The sequence below is a fragment of the Lutzomyia longipalpis genome, chromosome 3 (assembly GCF_024334085.1).
Source record: "Lutzomyia longipalpis isolate SR_M1_2022 chromosome 3, ASM2433408v1".
Lineage (NCBI taxonomy): Eukaryota > Metazoa > Arthropoda > Insecta > Diptera > Psychodidae > Lutzomyia > Lutzomyia longipalpis.
Genome location: NC_074709.1, coordinates 16,358,871 through 16,384,039, shown reverse-complemented (window position 1 = coordinate 16,384,039; position 25,169 = coordinate 16,358,871). Strand labels below are relative to the sequence as shown.

At 37.2% G+C, this 25,169-nt stretch overlaps 1 protein-coding gene and 1 pseudogene across 2 annotated transcripts in view; one reads left to right on the top strand and one right to left on the bottom strand.

Moving 5' to 3' along the window:
- LOC129791525 (NADH dehydrogenase [ubiquinone] flavoprotein 1, mitochondrial-like) overlaps positions 1-22,840 on the top strand; it is a 38,915-nt pseudogene extending 16,075 nt beyond the window's left edge.
- The window catches only part of LOC129793390 (POU domain protein CF1A), a 299,560-nt gene that overhangs the window by 159,133 nt on the left and 115,258 nt on the right, over positions 1-25,169 (bottom strand). The gene's annotated exons all lie outside the window — the stretch shown is intronic.

Sequence of the window (25,169 nt, the reverse complement as noted above, 5' to 3'; positions counted from 1 at the left end):
ATGGGTCAGGGATAAGTGCAAGATTATACCAGCCAATCTCAGATGCCCTTGAGATAGCCTCCTGAGCATTACAACGAGAGAGCTGATACACATCTCTAAATTTATCAGTTGATCTGGGGAGCTTATAATTGAATGAGACATATATTAGATCATGATCTGATATAGAAGGGCACGGAAACTGGCCACTGCTTAGAATTCTGTCTTTAATACTGTCAGGCAAGAGTATTAGGTCAAGCAAAGAATTAAGCCTGGTAGCATGGAAAGGAAAAATGTATGATTTTCATGAACAGCTGGAGGTCCGTATTTCACTTAACGAGTTAAGTGCGTGAAGGAGCAAATCAACTAAGTGCCTCTGGTGTGTGTTGAAAATTTAGGGAATGTGTGAAGAAAACATGAAGGATATATCTTGCAATATTTCTTCTTGTCGCCTCGACAAGTGATTACCCACCAAGGGTTCCTCCCACACCATCAACCACCCACAAACCCACATACACACACACATCACTTCAAAAGCATCTCATTTGGGAAATTTCCAACTCCATAGAGATTCAAAAGGACACCACACGGACTTCATTTTTTAGGTAGTATTTTTTTTCTATAGCAGTCACACCCCTGAAGAAGGTCTTCAGAAGGGAAAAGAGACTGTGCAGTGTGGAAAAAAATGTAACTCGACCAAATCAGATTGCGTTATACAATTTATTTTTATCAATAGATAGAATCAACCCTTAGCTCGCCTCTCAACCAATTTTCACACCCAGAGTATTCCCCGGATGATGATGGAAAATACTGTCCAATTCGATTCCTTCCACGCCAACACCTCCAAATGTGACGGGTAACATTTTACGAGGGGGCTGCGAGTGTCAAACTCGAAAATACCATGACGGTCCTGCGTCTCTCCGTGATGGTTTGTTTGGCGGTTTATGGAAAACGTAAATCTGATTAAAGACAAGGATGTGTTAGGTGTGAGAGGATACCACCCACTATGGGCGCGCACAACCTCAAAATTGCCTTTCTCACTTTGATGTGCACACGCACAACGACCCATAAGGCCCAGGGTGGCATTGATTCGATTTAATAATGTTTCAGCAGTTTTTCTCGCACCCTAACACCATGTTTTCCTCCATCACACAAAAAAGAGATGTGACACGAGTTTCCAAAAGAAGAACCTCACAGGAAGAACTTTTGATGCTACATATTTTGTATGGATATTTTAGGACTATAAACTCTTGTATGGGTATACTACACCTAGGTATACGAAACTTATTCTACATGATTTTTTAAAAAAGATTTTTCTACATCTATTAAGTTTAAAAAAATCTCATGAGTAAGAATTTTCAGTATTAATATAAATAAGCTACACTCTATTTTATTTTCCTTAAAAAATATATACATAAATTAAAAAAAATAAAATTAAAAATTAACAACAGTGTTTTTTTTTATTTTAAAAAAGATGTAAGATATCTGCAAAATAGCTAGGTAGGTATTCTTTAAAATAACTCTTATTTTCAACCGATCAGAATCAGATACAGCACATCATGCTATCTTACTGGTTATCGTAAAAATAAATCCGGTATTGTTTATCTATTCTTCTTAAACTTCTTTCCAGAGAAGAACTATTCCGAACACATGAAACAGATAGTGTCCCTAGTGGCAGTCTATGTGACAAAATTACAATTACTACGCGTAATAAATCTCATGGCAAAAAAGAACCCCTGTTCAATGGACCCCCCTACCTTTCTCCACCTACGCTATTGAGGGAAAATGTGGGATTCCATCGGGGTGGTGAACTTTCAACAGAGCTGTCAAATTTTTAACCACGACATGACAAGATGATGGAACTGCGGAAAATCGAAAACTGCCACGTTTCACCCTCCCCACATCTATCAAGTCTTTGGTAATTTTGTAGGATGGAATACTATGCGGGCTGGAATGGTTGCTTTGTCTCAAGACAAGCCTCAAGATGGATCTGTAGTTGACTCTACTGGGGTTAATTTGGGAATAAAAGACTCTTTATATAGAAAAATTGTGAACCATACTTTAAGCAATAGAAATATGGTAGTTTTCATGCTAAGGACTTAGCTTAAAGCTTGAGGATTAAATAGACATGGTGATAATTTTGTGCCAGGGAGTCTGTTTTTTTTTGGGAAAATGAATTTGTAGATGCGTCTGTTTAAATTAGCCCGAAACACTGTGAAGATATATTTTCACCCCTTTTTCGCACTAAACCACCCCTTTTTGGGTGCTAAAGACAAGTAGAAGAGAGAGCTTTCGTGAAAACCACCCCATTGCTGTTGAATGGATATCATTTGAAAATGGTATGAAGGTAATATCTAATTTCCATCTTTTAATGCGCAATGATTCACAGCCGCCGAAGTAGGAGACGCGCCTCTTAATACCCAAATGAGAGGCGGGAATTATGTGTTTTGCCGCCGCTTCAACCCCTCGTACGAGGCGATGGTGGTCGTTTGTCGGAGTTGTCGTGTGCGGAGTGGTGTACGGGGGTGCCTGAAGGTCCTTCTTCTTCCGCAAATTGGGGAGAATCGTCTATAGATCACATGACTAATCCTCGCTAACATTGCGTTACAATTTACGCTTGTCTTCGTGTGTGAATCGAAATTGTTCAGTGAGGCAGCAATCGGAGGAACTTCCATATAGCAAGAATTTTAGCTGTGTAGCACACCCCATACCGCCTCCCCCGGATATTCCGGAGAAGCAACGGGGATGGAACATTAATAAAGTTGGGGGAGAGAACATGAAGACTCATCATCAAATGAAATAGAGAGTCACAACCCTTTTTCACCCCAAAAACACTCACAAACATCTCGGATGAATTCGGATAGGTCCCTCGTTCTCTTCTAGGGTAGCGTGTAGGTGGAGATATTGAGAGTATAATGTATAGACGTGGGGTGCTCTGCTCATCATTATGTGACTTTCGCAAAACAATCAACGGGAAATACCTCAAGATTTGAAATATTTTATTAACCTATAACACTATAAAAGAGGTTACAATGACCCTCCGCAATTCAACCCTATCAATGAGCTTTCTGAATCATGCTGAGAGCATCGTCACTCTTACGAGAGCATTTGAGGGTGGTCTTCTACATACAATATAGAGAACAAATAGGAGACGATAAGAAGATACTTTTCACTTACTTTGGGACGTCGTTAAGCCAGTTACGATAGCCACCCTCGCATGGATATCATGCAGTTGCAAGTGTTGAACCCTCAATGGCGCCAAGAGTCCACTTTAACTCACCGCACTTTGCACTTTAACATTGCTGAAAAGTTTCTCCTTTCGCTTGAGATATTGCGGAATCTGCTACTCGTCTGATATATTTTTCAACTATGTATACATACACAACCCTTGTATGGAGGCCATTCTGAACTTTTATATTGTGTACAAAGAAACTGACAAACAGGGTGGATCGTACAGAAAAAAAAAGAAACGTTCCATTTGTTTACTGAAATTTTTTTTTCTAAAAAAAAGTCAATCATAACGCGTCCAGTTATTAAAGTTGGTATACCACAACGCGGATGGGTCAGTCTATGCGTTGTAATTTAATTTGTGAGCAGAATTAGTAGGCAAAGTTGATTTTTTTTATGAAATTCATCAATATGAAAGATTAAAATGCATATACAGTGGGACCCCAGTACAACGACCACTTGGTTGAGCTACTCTCGCGCATTGAAAATAATGAGTGTGAAGAGTACATTCGAGTGGTCGTTGTACTGGGGTCCCACTGTATCTGAAGTTCTATTAGACCTACAGAAATTTCTTGACTAGTTTTGGAAAGGTATTAAAATAGGCTATAAATTGACATAAATTTCAATGATTTTCAGGGTCACCTCTAGAACACAAAATGGAGGATTTTTGTTTCACAAAAAGAGTTTTTCGTATTTTTCGTCCTGAAGGAATGGTTCTAGAGGTTTTTGATGTTCTAGAAAGTTGTAGAGAATTGCAAAACCTTTAATTTGATACTAAGATGAGCAAAATCGGTCAAGCAGTGCAGGAGATATGGCTCTTAGAACTTTTCAAATTCAAGAATTTTTTAAATGGTCATATCTTCTAAACGGCGACATAGATTTTCTTCATTTTCGGACTGATGCAAGATTATTAGTCCTGCTACAACATATCAAAAATTCAAGGAAATCTATGATTGGGATTCGAAGATATTGCCCCGTAAAGTTAGGCAATTTTTGTTTTTGTTTTTAGCGCCTCTTGCGGCCATTTTTGGAACTTGAAATGTTTTAGACAGTTGTAGGGCTTCTCAATACCTTTCATTTGATACCAAGATGGTCAAAATCGGTCAAGCCGTTCTCGAGTTATATCGAAAAAACACTTTTTGCTTTAGGCCGCCATATTTGCTAAACGGCTTGACCGATTGTCAAGTATGAGTTATCGATGAAAACGTCTCACTGAGGACTACAACATACTAAAATTTCAGGTTTCTAGCTACAAGGGAACTGGTTGACGGTGTTTCAAAATGGCGGACGGCGGCCATCTTGGATTTTGAAAATGCGAAAAAATTAAATTTTACACCCACATTTCTATAGAAAACTTCAAACCGGAAGTCTCTATCTGTTACCGTTCTTGAGCTATAAGGCAAAGTTTGGCGCACCGGCCGGCAGGACGGCCGGCCGGCCGGATCAAAAATTTTCCACCACCATTTTCGTAATGTGGGATGTCTAAAACGTGCTCATACCAAGTTTGAGCCCGATCTGAGGTGGTCGGTTTTTCTAACGATTACAATACTTGGTATGCCACGATTGTGGTATACCAACTAATTATATAAAATTGCAGAAGTTCTTCATTTACTTTGGAATGTGTATAGACATTTTTTTGCGCCAAAATTTTAGATAAATCAGGATTTAATACCTATTCTGAAAGCAAGATCTTTAAATCCTCATTCCTTACTAAAAAATAAAATTATAAGTTCATAATCAAAGCAAAATTCCCAAATGTTGGACTCAATCTAAAACAATCTTAATCTAACTTTTAATATGTACTTTTGATTTTGAATTTTATTTTTTTAAATAATCAAATATTCTTTCGAAATTTTCAAATTAGATTTAAGATATACCAGCCTAATCAAATAAATTGAAAAAATGACTAAATAATAAAAATAATGGTATGAAGTAATTAAAAATTTACAATTTTTTTAAAAAGTTTTTCACATAATAAGTTGTTAGAACATATTTCACAAAAAAACTTGATTTTTTTATAAACCTACCCCACATCGCGAATTATCTGACTTGAAAACTATTATTTTTTGTATATTCTATTATTTTATTGCTATTTTCCTATTTTTTCACCCACATCCCATCTCGGCTATTTTCATGCATTTCTCGATGGTGAGCAACTCGGTCTCTTTGCTTTTTTTTTCACGCGCCGAAAGCAGGAAAATGTGTGTTCAACTCGCACAAAACATCTATTTGAGGCTAGGGTATATGCAGGGAGGGTGTAGTGAAGGCCCTCGAGCCAGAATTCCTCCGAATGAGAGGCTCTTCTCTCGCACCAATCTATGCGGCACCCCCGCGTTGTTGCCCCCGCGATGCTGTGGGATCGACGCGTACCATCGAGCTGGTATGTTGTATGTTGTAGTCGCAACTCTGGGGGCTCTTTAGTATTCAAGGAGCGTTCGTCAGAATATTGATTGGCGGAGAGAAAGCGAACAAAATTCAATGGGGCGAGTGGGTGATGTGCTATATAGGCAAGCTCTCCGCCATGTGGCACGAACTTCGGGGACGTTTGCAGTGCGCGGTGTTACGGCAGAGGCTGGGATTTTGTTCGGCTCTTTTGTATTTTCTCGTCTCCATACATCTAAACACACTTCTTGTATATATAACCCATGGTCGGATGGGGAGTTTGGTGTATCGAGTATACCCCATCATCTCACTTCGTATTCTACTGAGTTTAACTGGAACAGACATAATACTGCCACCGACAACAGGGTGTACACCAACAGCCGATGATTAAGTTAACGTGAATTAACTGGCAAAACTTCAAACTTTCCATGACACAATATATATATGTACCGCATTTTCCTCAAAACTTTCACACACACAAACCCCCGCAAGCCCCAAAGGTATGCAGATGATCGCTCTGGGTGTTAATAGATGACAAATTTTGTTAAAAAAAAACTAATTTGTAATATTTGTGAAATATTCTATTGATGTTTTTCTTCCATAAAAAAAGTCTTTATGCTCACATATTTTTCAAGATCTGTAGATCTACAGATATAAAGTCCGCACATATTAGTTGGTATACCACAATCGTGGCATACCAAGTATTGTAATCATCGGAAAAACCGACCACCTCAGATCGGGCTCAAACTTGGTATGAGCACGTTTTAGACATCCCACATTACGAAAATGGTGGTGGAAAATTTTTGATCCGGCCGGCCTGCCGTCCGGGACTCTAAACTTTGCCTTATAGCTTGAGAACGGTAACAGATAGAGACTTCCGATTTGAAGTTTTCTATAGAAATGTGGGTGTAAAATTTCATTTTTTCGCATTTTCGAAATCCAAGATGGCCGCCGTCCGCCATTTTGAAATAGCGTCAACCACTTCCTTTATAGCTAGAGGTCTGAAATTTTAGTATGTTGTAGAGCTCAGTGAGACGTTTTCATCAACAATTCATACTTCAAAATCGGTCAAGCGGTTCAGCAAATACGGCGGCCTAAAGCAAAAAGTCTTTTTTCGATATATCTCGAGAACGGCTTGATCGATTTTGACCATCTTAGTATCAAATAAAAGGTATTGAGAAGCCCTACAACTGTTTAGAACATTTCAAGTTTCTAAAACATCCGCAAGAGGCGCTAAAAACAAAAACAAAAATTGCCTAACTTTAAGGGGCAATATCTCCGAATCCCCATTAGGCAAATCTTTTAAATTTTGATATGTTGTAGCCTGACTTAATATCTTTCATCAGTACAAAAATGAAGAAAATCTATGTCGCCGTTTAGAAGATATAGCCATTTGAAAAATTCTTAAATTTGAAAAGTTCTAAGAGCCATATCTCTTGAACGGATTGTCCGATTTTGCTCAATTTAGTATCAAATTAAAGGTTTTGTAAAACTCTACAACTTTCTAGAACATCAGAAACCTCTAGGACCATTGAACAAAAATCCGCCATTTTGTGTTCTGGAGGTGACCTTGAAATGTTTCGAAATATATGTCAGATTATAGCTTATTTCAATACCTTTCCAGAACTAGTCAAGAGATTTCTGTAGGTCTAATAGAACTTAAGATATAAGCATTTTAATGTGTCAAATTGCTAAATTTTACAAAAAATTGACTTTGCCTACTCTAATAGTACTCACAAATTAAATTACAACGCATAGACTGACCCATCCGCGTTGTGGTATACCAACTCTTATAACTGGACGCGTTATGATTGACTTTCATTAAGGAATAATACAAAATTAATGTGAGTTTCCGCCTTCCCAATATTTTTGGAACAAATTTTAAAATTTACAATAAAGCAGTGCTTTTATGAATTATGCTCGTTTTTGGTAAATAAATAAGAAGACCAATATTGTATTAGTTGTGTGAAAATGTTTTTTTTTGTGCAAGAGCATGAGGAAATTAATGGATTATGGTATTCAATGATGAATCTCCCTCCACCTTCTATTTATTTCGCCTCTAATGGTGTCGTATATTTATTTTTTTCTCTTGGCAATAAATTACTCCCGTTGTGTGTCAACGCCTCTTTTGACGATTTATTTCATTGCCAGACGCACCTACCCTGCGTCCGGGGGTGGTTAAAAATAATTTTTCCGTGGACGCTCAATTGTCATCCTCGCTCCTCCTCGTTATAATAATTGATGAAGGCACGACTAGTTCACAAAAATTCACTATAACAGCAGTACAAAATAATTGCCATTTGTTCATTTTCACCGTGGCTTTTTTCCGCCTCCTCATAGCAAATTTGTCCAACGTGCGCGTGTTGGTATTGTTTATGGGCTCATATATAGTGCTGACGAAGGGGGTGGTTGGGTGCATTTTCGGTCCTAATATGGCACAAGTTGCAGTACAATAAAATAATATATAATAGAAATGAGGTCCTCCATTGCATTGTTAGATAGGGGAAAATAAATATATTTATATTGATGATATCATTTTCTTCTTTTGTATTCCAACGCTGATATGATCCTCTCTCTTTGCATCCCCTTGTTCTGTTTGCAAGGCTCTCCTATCGAGCGGAAACAGCGGAAAGAACATTGGGTGAGTTTTTCTCATCATATTAGATACAGTTTCTTCTTCTCTTTACATGTTCTAATCAATAAATATTTTTGAGAAAATTTGATTTAAATTTTCCTGAAGTCCTAAATTTTTTCTTAAATATGTTTCTTAAAGATTTAATAGTGTAGTAGTGGGTTTATTCGTTATGTCCAATTTTAAAGCTATTTTATTATGTTGTATATTTGACAATATTAGCGATGCTCCATCATCCCTTTTAACCCATTGAAGGGATGAAAAGAATGCGGAGACAGCACCCCATTTTCGGGGTATGAACGAAAGAATGGCTGGATGGAGGAAGAGCAAGTGTGAAAGCTAGAAATGGCAATGAGTGATGAATTGTGCAATTGTGCCGGGGCGAAAGACGATACTCTGGGCGTTGAAAAAAAATGGTAAATTGCACCCAATCGATCCCTCGAGGTCGCCAATATTCTGCACAGCAGGAGATGGATTCTCGCTTCTCAATTGTGACGAGGATAATCATGACTGATGCGAAGGGTTGTCCCGCGCGAGAAGACTCTCCTTTATACCCTTCCTCGTGAATGCTGTGTATGTGCAATTCCTTCGGGGTATGGGGTGGAAAATTGGTCGTTTCACTTGCACAACTGCGATATTCTCTGGGTGCAGAATTCACCCGCGTGTTAAGGGGTGTGTGCTCCCTTAGAGCCCCTGGGGGCAAAATTTCTCACTCAGTTCTGGGGTATTTCCGCATGTCAAATTAGCCCAACAAAAGTGTTAATAAAGGTTGCCCATCGAAATGTCTCAATTGCGTGAAAATTGGCTAAATTACCGGGTGACCGTGTGCGTGCAATAATAGCAATTTTCTCAGCGACTCAATATGGTATAATTCCAATATATAAACCCACCAATAATGACATGAAGAACGTTAATTAGCGAGATGAGAATGCTGCTCAACGTGAAAATGTTTTAATTATTTCCCAACAGGCACATTGGGTGATTAGTGGGTAAAAAGTGCGGGGCAGTGAGTATGGGGAATGAATGCATTTATGCCCAAATATGGAGTTGGTCAATCGTGGTAAATTTATTAATAATTAAATTAAATTAATTGCACTGCGGGATTGAATTCCTATATGTGAAATTTTGGATTTGTTGATCGGATTAGAATCCAAAATAGAACCTCCGAGTGCTTTCATGCACCGAAATATATTCAAATGAGGATTTTAGTGGGAGATCTACCTCTTTATGCAGATTCGAGTGGTGTCCAAATAGTATAGGAAATTAATGCTAAGGAGGCTCTCTCATATGTAGTGGCTGGTGGTATATGCTTCAGATGAGTCCAAGTTGCACAATCTTAGCATTATGTATTACATACACAAATGTAAAAAAATCGCATCATAGAGAAGAACAATACACTGGAAAATAATTTTCTTTCAGTAGTTTTCTTCTGTTTTTTTTATATATTTTATTTCTGAGTATGAAAACCTAAAAATATTACAACTAATCGCTTTAAAATAAAAAGGGGTAATACTTTACATTCCAGCGACGTTTTGATAAATTTATTTCCAAAGTCTCTAAAAGATGTTAGGAAAATTTTTACTACGATTTTTGATTTTATTTAAATAATTAACTAAAAACAAAAAGATTATGAAGAAAAAGAATTTTTACAGTGTATGTTTAGCTTTGCACAGCTTCTTCCTATTATTTATACTTTGGCGCAATGTTTTCCTCATTGTGTCGTTCTTCGTTACAGCATTCTCGTCATTATTTTTTTCCTATTAGAACCGGGCTCAATAGTAAATAGAAATTCCGTGAGGCAACAATAAAATGGCATGGAATGGAGTGAGAGTTGTATAAGATTGAGAAGTTGACATTGCAATTCGCGTAGTGCTCAAGGCCCCTTCTAAAGCCTCATCGGCAGTGAGGCTCCTCAACAAACTACGTTAATACTGCTACCAGGTAAACTGCGCTGTGGATCGTCCCCCCTCCAGTGTACCCCCGCTGGTGCTCAGAGTCCAAGAAAATCAACTGGTTTTGCTGAATGTGGAAGAAAAACAACACACACGGCTGGAGAGACAGACGGAAAATGGCATTCCCGCGCACAACGCAATTTCTTTGATTTATACCCATTCTATTTATCATGGCTTTGCAATTTTTATCACAAACCAACCGCGTGTATAGAGTGATTTTTTTATGCATTACTCCCGGTTCACCCACTGTGAGCGATTTTCCATCGTCCATCACTGATGTGGCACGCCATGTGCACCTTTCAGGCCGCTCTTTTCCCGGCGCATTCACTCTGTGGTGGGTGCATACTGCAAATTTACATTATAGGGTGATACAGTGTAAAATAAACACAAATTACATGTTGTACAACAATATCCAGCAAACAGTTAAACACATTGGAATTCAAATAGAGTTGACGGAAGAAGAGTCTCGTTTTCATATATAAAACAACAGACATCATGCGAATTTTACCATTACTACCTAGTTAGTTTTTTCTTCTACTATTTTTATTTTGTAGAAAAATTCAAATTCTTATTATATTATGGAAGAATAAAAAAAATCATGGGAAAAATTGTAAAATATTTTTGAATATTATTTCTATTTAAATAAAATCTCGAAATGGATACTTGGCATAATACTATTTTATAAACTCATTAGTTACAACACTATTTTTTCTTTTTTTCTAAGTTTTAAACAAATTAATTAAATAATATAAATGTTAATTTTTTTTTATTAAAATTTATGAGATGAAAGAAAATTATATTAAAAGTCTTTTGACTTTTTTTTTGTTATTTCGATGTAAAATTTAAAAAAAATATACAAAATAAATTAATTCTTTTTATCAAAAATGACTTAAAAATAGGCCATCAAGTTCCTCTCCATTCCTTTTATAAATACATACTACAATTCATGCAATAAAAGAGCATAATCCAATGTTACCACCCTTAAAATTATCAGACCTCCTTTAAAAGAATAAAAAAAAAGTCAAGTAAAAAACGAAACTGACCACAAAATCTATCCCCTATGTACATGATATGGATAATTTAGAGAGTCCTAAAAAGCGTCCAAATGGCCGTATTCAGGTGGATAATTTCAAATGTGAAATGGAGGCCCTGCAAAAGCAAGCAAGGGGCCTTAGCAGAGGCGTACCAATAATGCGATGGCATAGAGATAGCGTATCACCCTGCAATTACGTGGGGAGTTTTCCTTCAAGTGGTGTGTGCGTTTTTATGCTGCTGCTTATTTTTTTTATTGACTCACTTCCACCTGCAATTCCATCATTCGTCGCGCGGCCAAATTGACCTTGTTTGCACCGCATGAGCCCAATTGAACGTGACGGTGGGTTAGAGGCGAAAAAATTAATTAATTTATGCATCTTGAGGACTTCAACGTCGCCCTCTCATGCAACGGGTGGTGTGGAATTTTATGCCCGCAGGACGGGGGCTGGGGTTGGGTGCGAAAGAGACACCTCAAATGAGATGATGACGGATTATCGTTTTAATACACTTTTGATTAATGATGGTGCCCTGTCGACATTTCCAGTTGTGCGCGCACTTTGTTATGTGTGGAAGGTGGTTAAGCCTTCCTTATATGTATATATCTTAACACAATGGAGGCAACCCCTCAAAATGGGGTGAATGCGACGCGGATTGACTCGGTGGCGGGTATCGTGTCAAATCTATAATGAATTCAGGAGGAATGTGCGAGAAAATGGGGTGAGATTGAAGTGAGATTTGTAGAGAGGCACACCATAAAACCCCTTTTTCATCTCGTCTCCCAATGAAGTTCCCTACGCGACAATAATCATTCGCCTTACTGCAGCATACAATGGGAAATATACAGGAGATGCGGTCCCTCTAATCCAAAGATAAAACATCACCATATATACGGGGAGAAATAAAAGGATTGGGTGTTTGGTTTTGAGATCTCATTCACACTACAATCCCCGTAAACTTCCTCAATCACGAATAGTTTTCACCCAAAAACTTCCTCCCTACAAAGCTTCCCACATCAAATTCATTTCGCGCCAAGCTCAATGGAATTAAATTGAATATAATTTCTAAGTTGGTTGGGTATAAAATTCGTAAAATAACTCAAAGTTTAAATATAATTTTGTACGAATATTTTTGCAAAATATTTCTAGATAATAGGTAGAGCTTTTCTCCGCGCTATGCACCCGGCCATTGTTTCCCAAAAATAATACATACATAGATATATTTTTCCGTATGGATTAAGCTCAATGAAATCATTAATCACACACCCATAAAAATGATACGAGAAGCTCTCAAAAGGATCAAATCACACACACACACATAACACTCTGGGGGTACTCTCTGTGTTATATAAATAAAAAATGATGATTTTCGAATTACGAAGAGCGTGCCTCCCGCCCAAAAATGAAAAATGGCAAAATTACCCGCTGTTCCTCCGCGTGTAATCACATTCAGTGTAGAGCACGGCTCAACAGCCTGTGCCAACAATGTGAAAATCTCCGTGGAAAAGTTGTGAATTTTCACAGCTGATCGGATTTCCCATTCTCACTCTTCGCAAATACACTCAATGCGTGAATTCTGCACTTTTCAAAAATATTCCCTGGATTTCGATTCACTTTTTTTTCCTTGTATTATTCATTTCCCTCCAAACTCAACATTTTCTATTTACTCTGTCGCGTACGGGAATTCAATTATTGGTGCTCTTCTCGCACATTTCAACCCCTTTTTCGTGTGATTTGCAAGATAAATGGATTTTTCTCAATTGAAGGCTTTTTTTTTTAATAATCCGCATTTCTTTTCTCTTTTTTCATTTTCTGTTTTGTAATATTAACAAAATTTATGATGTCAATACTAAATTCAAATCAATCTTGCACTGAAGATCCGTCTTTCTTCAAATAGTTCACTTTTGAAAAAAATAAATGAATAAAAATCTGTGTTGTGAACACAAGATCTAATTGGTTTATAAATTCTCATTAACTCCTTCGTATTCTAAGCGTTCATCAAGCTCGTTTTTTAATTATTTATTTTTTTTTGTTTTTATTCCTTTCGAGAAAAAAATCTTTATTTTCATTTAAATGTAAATAAATTCGATTTGACGAATAGTTTTAGAACATATTGCAGAAATTTCGAAATATTCCTTCGGTATGATATTTCACTTTGTGTAATTTTAGCGCATTTTAAGCGATAAGCTGCTATTTTTCCGCACTAAATTGTACTTAATTGTCGAATTGATCAAATGAATGGTTCGATTCACTGGTGGAAGATTAAAAAAAAATTGTATATATAAAATGCAAATGATTTGCTCCAAAAACTTTAAAGGAAATCCATGTCTCCGTTCATTATCTCCACAGAGAGTGGTACATTTTCTTCGGGCCACCGAAAAGTCCGCATTCATTGAGGAATCACCCAATAAATCTTCACTAAATTAACGTGAAAAAAAATTCAACCAAAAAGCACCCAAAAGAAACCATTTTCGACTGTTGTGCAACAAAGTATAAGAGAGAAAGTTTCACTGATAAAGAGGAAATTTCTTAGCCAATAAAGCCTCAACTTTGATTCCCAAACGTCTGATTCTTCAGCTGATAAATCACACTAATTAGTGAGATTGGGAGATTTTTTGTCGCTATACAAGTGATTTTTTTTCAGCTGGGAAAACTCAAAGTCGTGGGACACATGAGTGGTGGTCTGTAAAAATTCTTTCTGTGTGTTTCTCTCTCACTAAGAATCCTTGGCACACATTTGAGGATTTTTCTTAATAAGCTACCGTATTTGATTGCTCAAGAGATTAAAATAAAAAAATGCATTGGCAATGATGAGATCACAGCATGATTTTTTTTTATTTCTAAATAAATAGTTAAAAAAAGAAACTGATGATTTCAGTCGCGTTTTACGCGGAGAAAGTACCATACATAAGACAAGTGGTGGAGTTTTGTGTTACAAGAAGTTGCGGTGTTGCTACCTTTCGTGCTTAGGAGAACCAATAAAGTATCAGCAGAAGAAGAAATTCAATTTATCATGTAAAACATAAATTTTTACCTCAGTGCGAGAGCTCGCCTTCTGGTTGAAATTCAAGTGCACACAAGAAAATGCTCTTCTCGCTTGTCTTCGTCACTGTAAATACAAAATACATAACATAATACTAATTTAATTGTATTTATTAAGTTAATTTGTAAAGCGCTTGAGGAAAATGCTGGCAATTTCTCCCACGGCTGTTCTCCCACCACCACCCCCCACCCGCCAACCTTTTGTCTTATCACAGGAATTATTGTTGCTTATATTTGAGTGTGTAGGCTCAACTGTCATAAATGCGTGATTTCACGATGTCAAGATGTAAAGCCGCGATAGTGGCAAATTGTACACATTTCACAGCAGTTGAGTGGTCTTAAAAGACAAATGGAGCCGTGCGGGGAAGGGCAGCCCGGTGTGGAACATCAATTTTCCCATCGCTCTTTTGTAACCTGCGACTGCGGTGAGATACACTCGGAAAATCACTTCAAGTACTCAACAAAAATTCCCCAGGGGGAATCATGAGGAATTTTCCTTGCAAAATAAAGAATTTACAGCATTCACGCATATATGACTCTATTGACGCAAGATACTAGGTCCTTAACCCCCTCCATAAACCATGAGAGGAATTTTCTTTAATGACCTGTTTTGAAGTATAAGAAAATTCTGCTTAATTTTGTTGTTTAGAACATTTAGAATATTTTACTTTTAGAAGAAAAAACTTTCTGAAGGAAAATATGAATTTTAAATGAAATAATATAGAACGATTTAATTTTTTTTCAACAAATTTAAATTAAAGTTTATATGCTGCACACATTGAGTAAATTTGAGTCACTGTGAGTTTTTCAGTAGTTTGTCATTATATTTTGAAGTCATTCAATAGTCATGAAACTTTCTAAATACCAACTTATTTCCCCCACAAAAAGCTACGATTTATTTCGATATTAATTATTGCTCAAAAAATATAATAAAAACATTAAAATATGTTATCAAATTTAAATTCTAAAATTCTTTACAAAAATGTTTAGAAAAGACTTTAAGAGTAGTTTTTTTAAGCAATTTCATAGTTTTTTTTTATTAAATTAAAATTTATTCTTCTACTAATCTTTCGCTCACAAGGGCGTTCAAGCAAAATAAATTAATCGCACACAGAGGGAACAATCCTTTGAGCCAGCCGAATGAATGCTGTGCGTGAGATCGTCCTCCTAGCTGGGGTATATATGGGAATTGGTTCAAGAGGTGGTATAATTTCGCCTCGAGGCATCACTTTAATTGAAACAACTTGTGGAGGAGCACCACTTATGTGAGGACAAAATATCTCACACGCTGCGCAACGCACTCAAAATCGGTCAAGTTGGTGGAATTGAGTGTTTTTTTGCAGTTCTCTTGTACTGAGAAAAAACATAAAATAAATTCAAACGGGTGAGGTGTGTCTCAACCCCCTGGTCCGGGGATTGATTTAAAATATGTCGTGAAACGATATTTGAAATATTGGTGAGATGCTGGGGTGTAGAATTCAAAAGGGGCGACTTCCAGCCAATTTAGCCCGGAGGCTCAGGGTCCGGGCAACGACAAAGGCACCCCACAAATCCCTCTAATGTCCTCGATTTCGGTTCATTACCAGCAACACAACCCTCTACAATTTTTTTTCATCTTCCCATTCATCGTTTGGCAATTTGAGTGCGAAAAAACAACCCTTGATGTCATTGCACTGTTGCCAAAAGGAGACAATTGAATTAAATTAATTCTTTTTCTTTTGAAGCAGCACCAGCAACTTATTTAGTAGTATTTTATCGCACCTTCTGAGTCCGGTACTTGGTGTTCTCCTATTTCAAGAATTAAACTTATCAGTGTGCAAATTGGCGTCAACTTTTCGTTAGAAAAAAAAAAGTTTTGTTCAAAATGAAATTTGCCAAGAAGAAGAGGTCCCACGGCCATGTTGAACATCTGTGAGAATTCTGCAATGTTGTTGGAGTCCATTGTGCAATGGGGTAAAAAAAAGTCGGGTAATTATAGTTGTTTTAGTGCAGTGAAACTTCCTCTCCTGTTCTCTCACTCTCCATTGAACGCCAGTGAGAGTTTGTCCCCCAGGACACGAATACAGTGGCCAGCAACAGTGCAGGAGGGACGATCCATCAAAATCGAATTAAAATTCCTGTCACGTCTTTTCGAGAATTAATCTGCCAGTGCACAGCAATTGCAAACACTGTGCGTTCCCCCATCTATTTATAGTGTGTCTCTCCCTCTCTATTTCCGATGGGGTTAATATCAAGGTGTATTGTCAGAGTTGAGACCCCTATATAGCTTATGCACAGTCTGCTTGCAATTGCATTGTAGGTAAAATACATAAACAGATATGTACAATGCCTTGATCTCTCAGGACAGAGTGGGAAATTTTAAGGAATTTATTATTTTATTGTATTTCATTTTAAAATTCTTTTTTTCTCATTTTTTTTTTGCCTTTTTAAATAAATTTTTATTTATGTTAAGTAACGGAAATCGTTAATTGGATCACTTACGGGAAAAATAATTCTTTAATTGGCAATCCTGTGAAGTTCGTGAAAAATTAAATAACAAAATAAAATAAATTTAAAAAAACTTGATAGAACAAAAACTAAATGCGCTTTAACCATAAAATCATCCCGTAAGCTTATTTCGTAAATTATTAATTTTATTTTCTATTCAAAATATATTAATTCTCCACATAAACTTCAAATAAATCTACAAGTTTGATCAACTCTACTGAGCGTCATTGGACCTATCTATCGGTGCTCTGTGACCCAAGAAAGTGCTTCTGAATTGGAATTTCTTGTGAGAGAGTGGAGTTCACCTATGGACATCGTGCTGACCTATCCGTGTTACAATTCGTCTGGAGAATTGAGATGAAATTACTATGTGAGAGACGACGAGCGGCAAAAGAAAAAAAAAAAAGAAAAACCCATCGAAGGGAGTGGTGGATGGGAGAAGAAGCAATAATTTAACATTTTATGGTAATTCAATATGCTGTTAAGTATCCCTCTCGCTTTGTCTCTTGAGCTTCAACAGTGAGCGTCAATAATGAATTCTTAGGCGCCAAGAGACGCATATTTTCATTTTCTCCCCATCATTCCTGTGTGCCCTTTCCCAAACTCTACAATGGAACCCAGAGCAGTGAGATGTCTTTATGGATTTTTCTCGCAAGACACCAAGGGCAAGAAGGAAAACAGAGCATCGTCCAATTTTTGTGCAGAGGATCATGCAAAGAGTGTGATCCTTTTCATCTGGCGGCATTTCACCTCGCAGTTTCTGGATGCAATCTCCTGTGAGCATGGAAATGGTTTCCCTTCAACATGATTTATTGGTGGTTGTCTCTCGCTCATGGGCAGAGAGCGAGAAGTGATCTCCGGAGGGGGCTTGGAAACATTTTATGACACACGTATTGGAAGCCCTCATCATACTTGCGCGGCAATTATTCTTTTAATTTGGTGCATTGCCTCTCCTCCGTCTGTGGATGGGTGCTACTGGAATTCGCGCGATGGGACTCCGCGTATGTACAACCAAAATGCGAAGGCGTTCCTCAATCTTGATTGAAAGCCACCAATTCCACACCCAAAGTGAGGGTTTCTTCACATTCGCACACACAAAATCTCTCGTGCAAGACACTTAACTTGAGAATTTTAATTATCAATATTTTTTTCTTCCTTCCCAAAAGTTCCATCTGCGAATTTGCCAAAGCCCCGCATAAGTGAGAAGATGAAATACAAAAGCCCATCAAAAGGGGGTGCAAACGTGCACAGCTTCTATTTGATTTTTACACCATGTATAGCTTCTTATGCTACCTACATAATATATAGTCCAAATTACTGTGCGGTGCAGAAAGTCCTCTGTGCTCAGTTAATTTTTCGGTGGCAATTGTTGGGCTGCTTTTCAAGCAAAAATGGGAGAGCCCACAGGTCAGTATTTAACGTGGAACGTCTGTAATCATCTCCTATAATAATTATGTTTTTAAATTAACTCAAAATCTGGTTTCTCCCCATTTCGCATGGCGCGCAGTCTTCTTCTCTGCATTACAACTTCCATGCTAACATCGCGAAGGCTCGCGCACGGCACTCCACACACGGAGGGCAAAAGCATATAAGAACTCTTAATCGAATTTTCGTAATTGAAGACTTCAATGCGAAGCATGAGATGCTTCTGGTGCAGGAAACACGATGATGGCAAGTCATTCCCGTGGCTGCGGATGGAGTCTCTCTCCTCCACCACACCACCATCATTCTGAGGCTCTCTGGAAATCGATGAATGGAAATTCCACACCAGCATTGAACCGCCCAATTCTTGGATTCTTCTGCTTTGCAATCTTCTTCGTCTCGAGTGTTTTGTCTCTCTGTCAATTGCAAATTGATTTTGATTAATATTTAATTTATCTCTCCATGAGTACATGCAATAAACACAATTGCCACGATGGTGTTCATCTTACACACACACATGCCATTATTTTACCTCTGGGACCAATATGGGCATCCTCAGGTATGGGGGGACTTTATGTGTCATCGAGGACTGTGGACAGGTGCATCTGCTTCGGGGGGAGAAAATCATTTAATGAATGTCTGTCTGCTTGAATCTGTCATGTCAGAATTTCTAAATATAAATTGAAATTTAATTTTTAATTCAAATACTATACTTTTATAGACACTAGGAAGTTAGGTATCAATTACGGCAACGTTGATTAAACGTGGCTCTTTTTTTCTGAAGATAGATTTAGTTTTTCAAAATAGTGGCAAATTAGTGGCATAATTGCTTGAAATTGTGGATTGAACACTCAAAAAAAAAAAAAACTAAATTTCCTTTCAAATAAATTGTACGTGGGTGTAATAAATTCTTCACACCGGATGTATCGTGTGCCATTGTGAGGGCAAGGATTTATAGGGAGGATGAGAGCCTTTTGGGTGCTGCCTCACACACAATAGCTCGATTGGATGACTTTTCAATGACTCTCGAGGATGTCAGCATTTTGACGGGAGGAGGAGCCCCGCGCAAATAAATAAACAAGCAGGGCGATTCAAGTCTGAGAAGAAAATGAATTTTAAAATAAAAAAAAATCATATTACAAGGAAAACACACGTCGTCATTGAGAAAGTCATTGAGCGTCTCCGCAACGACACCGGGAGTGCAAGAGGGTCTCCATTGTATAGCACAACTTGAGGACCATCGAGGAATCTTCTTTGTTATGCAATTTCGATGGGGGATCCTTCGTTGTTGTAGCGTGTGGGCTCAAACACTGCAAACTCACACTGAGGCCACCCACGTCCTCCACATACTGACTTGCAGCATACTTGGGGCGCGCGATGATTGTCCAAAAAAAAAGAGCCAACCCGCGAGGACTATCGCGGATGCAGGTGGAATCTCTGCGTCATTGTGACAACACTACGGAAATTGCTGACGCCTCTCTTGCATTGATGAATGGAACGCTCCTCATCATCCTCACTAGACACCTACTCAGAACCATATCGTACCATACACACTTGAGGAAGAAGAAAAAAACCGTCCAAAACGACACACACCAATTTGCCCTCCCTTTCGCTATATTCTTCATCTTGCCTTGCCTTAGGTTCAGTAGGAGGGCAAAGGGTGCAAATTAGGATTCACTAAATTTCAAGATTATTTAAGGATTTTTTATTAAATTCTTATTTTTTTGGTAACTATGGATATTTAATATTTATTGCTGACCTTACCTATAGTAAGATTATCTACATATACGAACTATGGAAGATCTATAAAAATTTTAGAAGTAGGTATTTATCTATGAGATGCATACAAGAAATTAATTAAATTTTTCAAATCATGAGGCATAATAATTTTAAATAAAGTTGCAAATCATTTTTTTTTAGAATAATAACTTTCTTTCTCGGTGGAAATTTTCGAAATTTTTCAAAATTTCAATGTACATTAGAAGTGAAATGAAACAAAATAAAATATGTAATGTTGAAATCTGAAAAGCGTGTGTCTCTCGAAACGCAGACACTTCTATGCTGGAGTGAGAATCAATTTATGGAATTTCAGAGGATTGGCACCATCTGAAAAATCAGACAACGCGCGCAATTCTTCGGGCATTGTGTGACTTCTCGAAAAAACCCACACAATCCGCAACAAAACTCACCCATAGAGACATTCTTCGTATGCCATATTGCTCAAAACCTGCAATTATGGATTCCCAGTAAACAAATGATTGAGCCAATAAAGGTTCAATCACGATTGAATCAATCAGATTGATCTGCGATTGATCAATAATTGATAAATCAATTGAGCCTGTCAATCGATTGATCAATCATTGATCAATTATTGGTCAATCGCAGATCAATTCCGATTGATCAATAATTGATCATCTATGCGGACCTATATTGAATCAATATTGATACTATCAATATTGAGTCAACTACAACTCAATCAATTATTGATCATGGATTGATCATGGATTGATCAATTATTGTTCTTCAATTTCTTTATCAATCAATTGGTCAATTTATACTCAATTATTGATCAATCCATATTGATAGCATCAATATTAAGTCAATTTTATCTCAATCAAATTGATCATGGATTGATCAGCTGTTGACCAAATATTGTTCTTAAAAATTTTTGTCAATTTATGCTCAATCCTCGATCAATCACACAATTTCGGGGCAATCATCCGTCAATCATAAGGCAATTACACAATTTGTGGACAATCATTGGTCAATCTCATAATTTTTGTGTTGTTTAAGAACCAAAATGCACAGACCTACATTTCTAAACAAGGAAGAGCGAGAGCAAGGCCATCTTTGTAGAATAAATTGAAATCTTTCTTTATTAACAATGTTAATAAAACATAGCAATATGTCTAATTATTGAATTAAGGCCTTATGAAATCCTGTAGTACTTTCTTTTCCAAGAGATTCATAAAATATAGATTGTTAAGTGACATTGGTGAGTTGATTATTCTTTATCATGCTGCAATTAAATTTCTGGAGCTAGAAAACTTTGTTGAAAAAATTCAGGCGTACCATGCCTTCGTTTCCTAAAAATCTAATCTCCTAAAGGGAGAATTAAGGATAGTGATAAAGAGAAATCATGCTCTGATCTTCCACGTTCTTCAAAGATGTCCTGTATCTGGAAATAATTATAAAATAATTCGCCAAAGTCGTGTAATGAAAACTTCAGATATATTTTTTATTATATTTCCATACAAATAGCCATGACAAACTAGTTTAGCAATATTAAATAAATTTTTTTTTACTAATATCAATTTCAATATACAAGACATTATTTAGTGTGAATTTAAAAAAATGGAAATTGAATCCTATAGACGAAAATGTGTCGCATTATTCTTTTAATGGGATCTCGCAATAAGACCTCAAGAAAGTTAAAATAAAAGACTTTACGTATACTAAAGATGAGGTTTTAATAGCTGCACGAAATGAAAAACTATACTGCAAGACATGCCCTTTTTTTGAATTTGAACGACTAGTGGATCAAAATAAGATCTTTACGAATTTGTAGGGGATTGGTACAAGACAAAGGAAATCTTTTTGAAGGGATCAGAATGGATCATTAATGAAATCAAGGTCTCGGGTGTCTGTAGTCGTGGTGAAGCTGGTTTCCCGTCTGGACTCAAGTGGTCCTTTATAAGTAAGTCCTGAGATGGGCGTCCAAAGTATCTTGTTGTGAATGCTGACGAGGGTGAGCCGGGAACGTGCAAAGATTGCGATATTATGCGCCACGATCCTCATAAGATCATCAAGGGGTGCCTTATTGCGGGATGTGCAATGGGGGCTCAAGCGGCGTACATTTAAGTCCGTGGGGAATTTCATTGAAGTCTCCAACATGCAATACAACATTGCTTGGCGGGATTGATTTGGAAAAATGCCTGTGATTTTGACATTTTCATGCATCGTGGAGCTGGGGCGCACAACTGTGGTGAGGAAACAGCCCTGTTTGAGTCGTCTGAGGAAAAGCAGGGTAAGCCACGTCTAAAGCCTCCATTCTCAGATGATATTGGGGTCTTTAGGTGCCCCACAACTGTTCCAAATGTCGAGATAATGGCCGTTTCGCAGAGTATCTGTTGTCGTAGTGGTGTGTGGTGTGCCAGCGTTGGACGTACCAGGAATTCCGGTACAAAGTTCTTTCATATCTCCGTGTACGTGAATAATCCCTGCACCGTTGAGGAGATGTCAATCCCCCGGAAGGAGCTAATTGAACGTCATGCCGGTGGTGTCCATGGTGGATAGGAGAATCTCTTGGCTGTCATTCCCAGTGGATCATCGACCCCAGGTATCCTACAGAATGTCTGCACGGAGGCTATTATGGAATTTGATGGGCTTGTGCAGATGTAGACGTGCCTGGGAATGGCTGCCGTGCTGATATTATGTTCCGTGTGTGAATTCTATAAGCACGAGAGTAGCTGTCTGTTTACACCATGCCGCGAAGGCTTGGGATGGATTAACAAGATTATGAGCTCTTTGTGATGGGTAATGCGAAGCAAATTGAGGGGCATACCATTTGTGATCTGACCGATGGAGTTGCATGGCCCGTTCAGGGGCTCATCCGGCACTTCCGCCCTGTGATTGAGAAATGAGGTTACGTGTAAATGATTCGTGTACCTAGAGATGAAAATTCAATTTATAATTCCATCCAAAAGCTACATTTTTGAGCATTTTACTCGAAGAAGCGCAAGAGATACCCGAAATAGTTATTGATGGAACTTCGGTTATCCGGAGAAAGGACAGATGAGTCGTTGCCAGTATTTCCCACCGGCAGAGGATGCGATGAAAAGCCTATTGGAGGTGTTCCATCATCATGAGCAGTTGAATGATTGTGTTCTTTTCACAGATTTGAATTCTTACAATAGGAGACACTGCTGTCGGAATTTACTAATATAATACTTTATTTACTTATTTTTCCCAAAACGAAAGAAAAACAATACAAAAATTAACATAACCTCAATTGAAAAGATTGAAAAATAACGAATGCGCGTTCGTGAGCGTGTTCGTATGTCATCGCGATGTCGGTTCCTTTCAGCCATTTCTTTTTTTGTTTTTTCTCTCTGTGGACGCGAAAGTAGAGTTTCCCGAGTTTCCTTTCATTTTAATACAGAAAAAAAGTATTAAATATACTTTTCTAAGTGAATACAAGAAGATAAATTGTTTATTAGTTGTATTTCGTTTATTGTGAACGGTGTATTTGATAAATATAGAAAAAAAAATTTCATCACACCTGACGATAGTCTCTTAGAGGCCCCAAAGAAAAGTTTATTGTAAGTATATACTTTTCATGGGTAATTTAATATGTAATCTTTTAATAAATTTCTTGTTTTCCGAATTTATTTATTTCAGAATATCCAGAAAATCCCAAGTATAATTAAAGAAGTGAATTTTTCATTATATTCCGTGAGAAGATTCCGTGGGAAGAAGCCCCAATCCGTGAGTACTTTTCTTTTAACATATTTCCGATACATCCACCCACTCCCCCCAATTGAATGATTTCTTCATATTTGTCTTGCCAAGCCTAATTTATAATCTAATAAATTTATGTTTTATTTATTGCAGATAATATCTCAAATATTTAAGTAAACAGCAAAGAAAATTAGCATCGCATTTTGTAAGGGCGGAAACTCAAGTGGTCACAAATTCAACGTAAGAACTTTTATTTTTTTTATTTATATCTTTTATTTATCTCGATTTATTTATATTTTAGATAATATCTTAACAATTTGCTTTATTTTCATTTTAAAAAAAAAAAGTACATTTAAATTGATTTTGAAAAGATAAATACAATGGGAAAATCAAAAGAAAATCATTTTTGTAGCCGCAAGAGAAAATCAGATATTAGTAAAAGGCACATGAGAAGAATCAAAAGAAGGCTTAACATTGAAAATGAGCAGATACAAAATAAAGAGAATGATATTTTGTCCAATTCTCATGCTTGTCCTCAGGACATTCAAAAAAATATCTTGCCAACATCAGAGTTTTGTCCTATAATTCCTCCACAAGAAAGTCTTTCAGATTTTGAAAATCAGGCTTACATTGATCATAATTTAATAAGAGAAGCTAGTATTTCTGATGATGCTAACGTATTCTTAGATAATTTGAGAGAATTTCTTGTTGAAAATGATTTAACTGATGCGACAAAAAAAAATCTAATTGCTTTGCTTAGAACGCACAATTGCTTTAAGTCATACCCCAAAGATTTTCGCACAATCTTGGCTGTGCCATATGTACAAGCGAATATACGCTATGTAGCACCGGGGGAGTATCTACATGTGGGTCTTGAATTGGCACTCGTAAAAATGTTGCTAAAAAGTCAGGAACGAACACCTGAAATTCTGTTTGTTGATCTTCATACAGACGGAGCGAAAGCTGATAAATGTACAATCATTAATTATTGGCCGATTCAGTGTCGTATAGTAAATCTCAATGGTGTAAAACCAGAAATATGTGGAATTTATGAAGGTCCGAAGAAACCATTAGATCCTTTCGACTTTTTTCAGGATTTGATTATTGAAGTTCATCAAATACGTGCCAAAGGTGGTATTTCTTTTGATAATAAACTAATTCCTATTCACTTTAGGGCATTCATAGCCGATGCCCCCGCAAGGGCATTTATGTTGAACCATATGGGCCATCGTTCTCGTTGCCCTTGTTCAAAATGCCACGTGAGAGGGGAAGAAGGAGACATAAAAAAGGGTCTGTGTTATTTGGAAATAAATAGCATAGCCAGGACTAATGATGACTATTTGCGGAGGGACTTGTCAGATTGTCATTTTAAACAAGGAGGAACTCCTTTGGTAAATTTTTTTGATAACATTGTTGAGCAAGTTCCCTTTGAATACATGCATCTAATTCTTGCAGGAGTAGTAAAAAAAATATTGGAAGGTCTGATAGACGGGGAATTTAATAAGGACGCCAAATTATCTAACGCGCAAATTAAACTCATTTCTTCGCGTCTAGAAA